Genomic DNA, 7618 nt, shown 5'->3' on the forward strand with positions numbered 1-7618 from the left:
CACATATTTTGCTAGACACAGGGATTAAAAAAATAAACTTTCAGCCTCTATCATGGGTATAGATATGCAAGTGAACAAATACAATGGATGATTCAAAAGTTAATTGAAAACGGAATTAAAAGGTAAGTTCATTTTGGTGTTTATATTCCCACTCTCCTTTAGCTGTTTCATGGCCTCTTCTTCTCAGGAAAACTCCATTTATATTCAGTGTAAAGACTATACTTTCAGGGATCATTTCTATAGTTCATGACATTCAGTGTAAAAACAAAAGCTATGTGCTAATGCGTAGCTCAAATATGCAAATTTCTATGAATTTATAGGACTATATTTCCATCAACAATATTCAATACTGTTATCTTCAAATAATACTGTAGTTGTACTTTACCATGATGGGAAAGTCATTCATTCATTTAATAATCCATTTTTTCATCAACAATATATAAGTGTTTACTTTTGACTGTGCCCTATGCTAGACAATAAGAAAATGGGATTCCTTGCACACATAGGTTTAAGGTAGCATAGAAAGTTAATTCTTGTGTAAATAATCTATAATATCATCATCTTCATGGTAGATGGATATAAAGACAGCAGTCATCTCATGAACAGTGTAATGTGTAGTTATTCTTAGGTCAGAAGAGTTTTATGTAAAAGTATGAATCTTGACCTATATTCTAAAACATGATTAACTGGTAGTTGTTAGATGGATGGAGAAGGAAAAAAGTGAAACCATACACGTGTTTAAACTGCTCTTGTGATATGTCCACTTCCATGCTTGAACTTATAAAGATGTGTGAGGGATGTTCAAAGAGCTCATGAAAAGCATATATTATGAAAATGCTCTGCATGGGTTTCAAATTTCTTCTGTATCAACAGGCCCAACGTTTTGGTGAACGTTTGGGAAGTAAACCAGCACATGAAAGTGTTCGCTCGCTCTCTCTCTCTCTCCCTCTCTCTGTTACTCTTCCCTTTAAATAAATAAAAAATAATTAACTTTTAAAAAGGTTGATAAATTTTTGTATTGCTTCCTGTGAACTTTTAAATGAATTAGCTAAAGTAAAAATCAAACATATGGTATTCAAACAAAATATCCTTCCCTATCTGTTGCAAATCAAGGATGTGTGATGAAATTGGTGCTAACACAATAGGAAAAAGAAGATGAGCAGCTATGAATATATTTGGATTAAAAATATGCAAAGAAGACAGAGTGAGTTTAATTCAGACCTAAATCTGCCAATTTTAATTCACAGAATGCACAACATTAAAAGCAGTAAGTTAATGGGGGTATTGAGTGTAGTAACACCTAGTGTTAGCTTATTTTGAAGAGGTGTTCTGAGATTGCTGAAGGTTACAGTGGTTTGACACATGGCTAGGTCAGCATACAACGATTTTAAACAGAGTAGACTAGTGTGGAATGAAGGTCAATTTTTAACAAATAAAGAATATCCATTGAGTCTATTTTAAATGGTCTTATTTTAACCAAGTGGAAAAAACTTAGAGTGTGAGAGACATTGCTGACATTCTGGAAGCTGCCCTGTCAAGAGCCTGAGGACAATGATACATGGTGAGTGTTTTCTGAGGCCAAAAACTGGTGTGGGCTCATCATTCCTGCCCTTTACTCGAACAGGGTTTGTGCTTCCTCCATTGCAAAATGTGACCCTGAGATTGAAGGGATAAAGTCAGATTATGGACTAAGTTCCTAAATGTCTACTTGAATTGCCTCAACACTTAATATATAAGGATAAAAGAACAAGAAGCACCTATTATAGGGTAAGCTGGTAAGCTTAGTAATGTGAGGGAGCACCAAGGAAAGCAAATTTATTTTTGGCTTACACCAGAGCAATATGTAAATCTTAAATTTAGGTGTATGCCACAGTTTTTGAATTCATTTTATCCCAACCTGGGGAAAAGTCAGAATAGTTAATGGAAAAATTGAATACAGACAAAGATCTTTTAAGCCAATTTCTACTTAGAGCCATGTTAAAAGTTTTTAGTTTTAAGATAAATACATTTAATTAGGCACACAATATGGAAATATCAAGTCCAGTATATTATATTTCTGAGTTACCCAACTCCTTGTTTCTCATACTATCATGAGTTTTTGCATGTTAGGAATTGCCAGAAATGTGGGGAAGAATTCCATCCTTACGCAAACATTGTTTGTCAAGCTAGTTACCCAGAGACATAATTGTGTGGGTCATGCTTAGTGGCTTCCATAAAAGATTAGGAAATCCATGTTTCCTTATACCCCTTTGATCCTATATCCCAACAGAATGTATCGGAATGGCTCATTCATCCTTTAATTCTTTAGTTGTTTTAAAAGAATGTAGTTATACTTTCCTGAATCATATACAGAATACCATATAATTATCTATGATCCTTAGTTTTCAATTTATTCATTTGCATTTATTTGAAAGGCAGAAAGACATTTAGAGATAGAAAGATAAACAGAGATCTTCCCTCTGCTGGTTTACTCCCCAAATGCCAGCAACATCCAGGGTTGGGCCACAACATAACCAGGAGTCTGAAATTCAATATAGGTCTCTAATATGTGTGGCAGGGATGTAACTACTTGATTCATCACCTGCTGCCCCCCAGGATGCATGTTATCAGAAACTAGAATCAGAAGCAGATGTAGAATTCAAGCCTTGATATTTCAAAATGAATGTGGATGTCGCAGGGACCTCTTTATCAATATGCCAAATGCCTACCTCATTCATCATCTTTTTTTAAAAAGATTTATTTATTTGAAAAGCAGAGTTACAGAGAGACAGAAGCAGAGAGAAAGAGAGACTTTTCTTCCAGCTTCTGGTTCACTCTCCAGATGGTTGCAGTGACCAGAACTGAGCCAATCTGAAGCCAGGATCCAAGAGCTTCTTCCAGATCTCACACACGGGTGCAGGGCCCAAGGCTTGGGACATCTTCTACTGCTTTCCCAGGCAATAGAGAGAGCTGGATTGGAAGTGGAGCAGCTGGGACTCAAACTGGTGCCCATGTGGGATGATGGAACTGCAGGTGGCTGCTTTATCCACTACATCACAGTACAGGCCCCCCATCATCTTTAAATGCTTAAATAAAATATAGTCTCACAAAATTTAAAAATCAAAATCATAAAGAACTGACTGCATGAGTTTTATCACATTCTAGGTATAGTGTCTTAATTCCTATACCAACACTACAGATTTTATATAAAGTCACAGATGGCAGTTCTTAGGAAGAAGGGATAAAAGAACAAGAAAGAAGAAAGGAAACAGAGCAAACAGGAGGGGTGAACAAGTAAAAGACAGAGTAATAAAGTTATAGAACAAAAATTATTGAAGGTGATGGCATTTAACACAATGGTTAATATGTAACTGAACATCTAATATCTATTTCTCAAATCCAACTGCTATAGATTTTTGCCAATGTGAACCCAAAGAAACAACACATGATAGCTCAAGTAATTGGGTCCTGTCATCTATGTGAAAGAACCAGATTGAATTGCTGATTCCTGGCTTCATCCTAGAACATCTCCTACCATTGAAATAGCACTTGAGGGGCTGGCACCATAGCACGGTAGGTTAAAGCCTCAGCCTGCAGCACCGGCATCTAATATGGGAGCCGGTTCGAGTCCCAGCTGCTTCACTTTCTATCCAGTTCTCTGCTATGGACTGGGAAAGCAGTGGACAATGGCTCAACTCCTTGGGCCCCTGTACCTGTGTGGGAGACCCAGAAGAAGCTCTTGGCTCCTGGCTTCAGATCACATCAGCTCTGGCCGTTGCTGTCACTTGAGAAGTGAATCAGCAGATGGATCTAAACATTTCCCTGATTACTAATATAACATGATCTCACTAGGAAGATGATAATATTATAGTATTAATTAAAGTTCAAAGAATATTTTGAATAAATAAGGTGTATAATATCGATATTTTTAAAAATGAGATTAAAACAATAATATTGATAGTTATTAATTAATACTAATAACATGATCTCAATGACAAAAATTAATAATGTGATCTCAATGAAAAAAATCATGGAACTCAGAGAATTGAATATGCCTTGTATTGTTCTAATGACAAAACAGATCACTTAAGCTACTGCTCCCTCTTTGTTCCATATGTGCAAGACCAATTCTTAGAACATAATGACATGAAGAAAATACAACAAAAGTTTTACGGAGTCTCCTGCTTTTCCTTTGGATTTTGACATTAGGATTCCATACTAAGGCCCTGGTGAGTCTTTTCTTGTCCGGAATAATTTTCCCATGCACTCAACATATGACTTGCTCCCTTGATTCCATTTGTCACCATCTGATATATCTCACATTTTAGGTGTTTATTTTGTTACTAGCTTTCTAACTCTTCTACAATTAAGTTCAATGAGAGAAAGGATGCTTGTTGCATTTACTGGCTTTAATGTTCCCAGTCATTAGCATCAGGTATTAAATAAATATTTGTTCAATGAATTAAAGTTTTCTTAGGTGAGTCACATCTCAAAAGGGAAAAAGGGGGAAAAGATGGGATAAAGTGGCATGACAAATTATTAGGACAATTCAAGCCACATCTATGAGAAGAAATAGGCAAAATCTCATGACTGATCACAGAAAAATTACCCTTAAGAGAAACCAGAACCACTATAATACAAAAAACTGTAGCTATGAAATTTATATATATTAAACAAAAGCTCTAAAAATAAGTTTGTGGAAAAATGGAATTAGAATAAGTTTATTTTGGTGTAAGAGAGGGAGGAGATTTACAATTTGGGACATGCTCAATTGGACTTGCCCCAAATGGTGGAATTAGAAACGTGCCAGGGGATTCCAATTCAATCTCATCAAGGTGGCATTTACCAATGCCATCTCACTAGTCCAAGTGATCAGTTTCAGTTCACAATTGATCATAATGATAGGTCTAAGAGTCCAAGGGATCACAAAAACAAGACTAGTGTCTGCTAATACTAACTGATAGAATCAAAAAGGGAAAGAATGATCCAACATGGAAGCAGGATACACAGCAGACTTACAGAATGTTGGATGTCCTAAACAGCACTCTGGCCTCAGAATCAGCCATTAAGGCATTCCAATCTGGCTGAAGAGCCCATGAGAGTATTTCAGGCATGGAAAGCCAAGACACCCTGGAAAGAAAAAAAAAGAAGACCTAAATGAAAGATCTCTGCGAGTGAGATTCCAGTTGAAAGAATGGGCCATCAAAGAAGAAGGTACCTTTCTCTGAAGGGAGGAGAGAACTTCCACTTTGACTATGACCTTGTCTAAATAAGATCGAAGTCAGCGAACTCAAGAGCCTTCCATAGCCTTGGCAATTCATGACTAGAGCCTAGGGAGATTACTGACGCCATAAACAAGAGTGTCAAATTGTTAAATCAACAACAGGAGTCACTGTGTACTTACTTCTCAGGTGGGATCTGTCCTTAATGTGTTGTCCAATGTGAAGTAATGCTATAACTAGTACTGAAATAGTATTTTACACTTTGTGTTTCTGTGTGGGTGCAAACTGAGAAATCTTTACTTAATATATACTAAATCGATCTTCTGTATATAAAGATAATTGAAAATGAATCTTGATGGAGAATGGAATGGGAGAGGGAGCGGGAGATGGGAGGGGTGTGAGTGGGAGGGAAATTATGGGGGGAAAGCCATTGTAATCCATAAACTGTACTTTGGAAATTTATATTTACTAAATAAAAGTTAAAAAAAGAATACGTTTATTTTGATGTAAACATTTTGAAATCCATGCAGTTCTTTATAATATACATTACATAAACTTTTTGAAGATCACTTGTATGTGTGAATTTAGATAATAAAAATAGAAAAATTCAATAAAAATGAGAAACCAGAATAGTCTGCAGAAATATTGCCTCCACTAGCTTATTTTCTTAAATAACTGAGCTTAATCATCAATACTATAGACAATACAAGTTTTTCCTCTGTCAAAATCTAATGGATTGCAAGGTTACCTCCAAAATTTTATGAAAGGGTGTCCTTTTTTGGCCTAGCAGCTAAGGCAGAATTTAAGGTGTCACATCCCATGTCAGAGTTCTTGGTTTCAAGTCCCAGATCTGGCCCCATTCCAACTTCCTGTTAATGTGTACACTAAGAAGCAGTGGGTAATGACCCAAGTATTTGGGTCCCAGTCACTTCATGTTTGTGCTGCACCTTATAATTATTTCTTTTACAACAGTTATCCTATTTGCCTACTAGTTTATCCTATACATATGGGTTTCTTGAGAATAAAAGCAGGTTTTACCCATTTTTATCATTTTTTAAATATTTATTTGCTTATTTCAAAGTAGAGTTACAGGGGTGGGGGGAGAGATGAAGACAGAGACAGAGAAATCTTCTATCTGCTCATTCATGCCCCAAATGTCCATAACAGTCAAGCCTGGGCCAGGGTGAGCCAGGAGCCTGAAATTCCATCCACATCTCCTAAGTGGGTGGCAGGATCCAATGCACTTGGGCTATCCTATGTAGCTTGCCCAGCAGTATTAGCAGACAGTTAGATCACAAATGTAGAAGTGGGGACATGAACCTGTGCTCCTGTGTGTGTGTGTGTGTGTGTGTATATACACTGAAGTTTCAGGCAGCTGCTTGATCTATTATATCAAAACTCTGTCTCCATATTTTACTAATTTCATAGCAAATTTTTGAGTGGATGCTGCCAAATGAAGCTAAATATATTCTCCTTATATAGGTTTTAAGTAACAAGTAAATTTGAAAAGCTAATTGTCAACTGAAAAATAATCTACAACAAAAATGTAATAAAGTACCAAGAACACTTTAAAGGGTTTTACATTATAATGGTTATAATAGCTAGATATAAAATCATATGAAATTCTTGTTTATGTGCATGCTTAAGACTGGCGTATTAAGTCATTTTCTGTCACTGTGTGTGTATAAAGCTGGCTACTGGTTGTAAGCATGTAAATTATCTACTCAGAGAGGAGCTGATTCATAGGACTTACTGAGAGCTCTCTCACAGAAGCCACTGACAAATGGGTCTGGTGGTGTTACAAAAGCATTTTGAAAGCTATGTGCAAAATCCTTCTTATTATAAACATGCAGATTTCAAAATTTTTGTACCTAAATAAACTTTTTTTTTCAAGATTTTTTTTTATATATTTGAAAGGCAGATTGAACAGAGAGGCAGAGGAAGGGAGAGAGAAAGGTCTTCCATCAGCTGATTCACTCCCTAACTGGCCAGGATGGCCAGACTAGGCCAATCCAAAGCAGGAGACAGGAGCTTCTTCTAGGTCTCCTACATGGGTGCAGGACCCAAGGACTTTTGCCATCTTCTACTGCTTTCCCAGGCCACAACAGAGAGTTGGATTGGAAGTGGAGCAGCCAGGATTTGAACTGGTGCCTCTATGGGATACTGGGACTGCAGGTGGCAGACTTACCTACTATGCCACAGGTCTGGCCGCTAAACTTAGCTTTTATAATTTTACTTTTCCTGCTCTTAAAACAATGTTTTCTTGTTTATTTGAAAGGCAGATCTACAGAGAGGGAATGAGAGAGAGATCAAAAAGAGAGAGCAAGAACTCTTCCATTCATTAGTTCAATGCTATAACAGCCAGGGCTGGGCAGTGTTGAAGTCACAAGCCAGGAAAGAACTCTATCTGGCTATTG

General features: G+C 36.8%; 1 pseudogene; it reads left to right on the top strand.

Annotated features, from left to right (window-relative positions):
- The first annotated feature begins 212 nt into the window (after positions 1 to 212).
- On the top strand, positions 213 to 290 carry LOC127483026 (small nucleolar RNA U3; annotated as a pseudogene).
- The last annotated feature ends 7328 nt before the right edge of the window (positions 291 to 7618 follow it).

This window comes from Oryctolagus cuniculus, chromosome 4 (genome assembly GCF_051225735.1).
Source record: "Oryctolagus cuniculus isolate XC-2025 breed Fujian yellow rabbit chromosome 4, ASM5122573v1, whole genome shotgun sequence".
NCBI lineage: Eukaryota > Metazoa > Chordata > Mammalia > Lagomorpha > Leporidae > Oryctolagus > Oryctolagus cuniculus.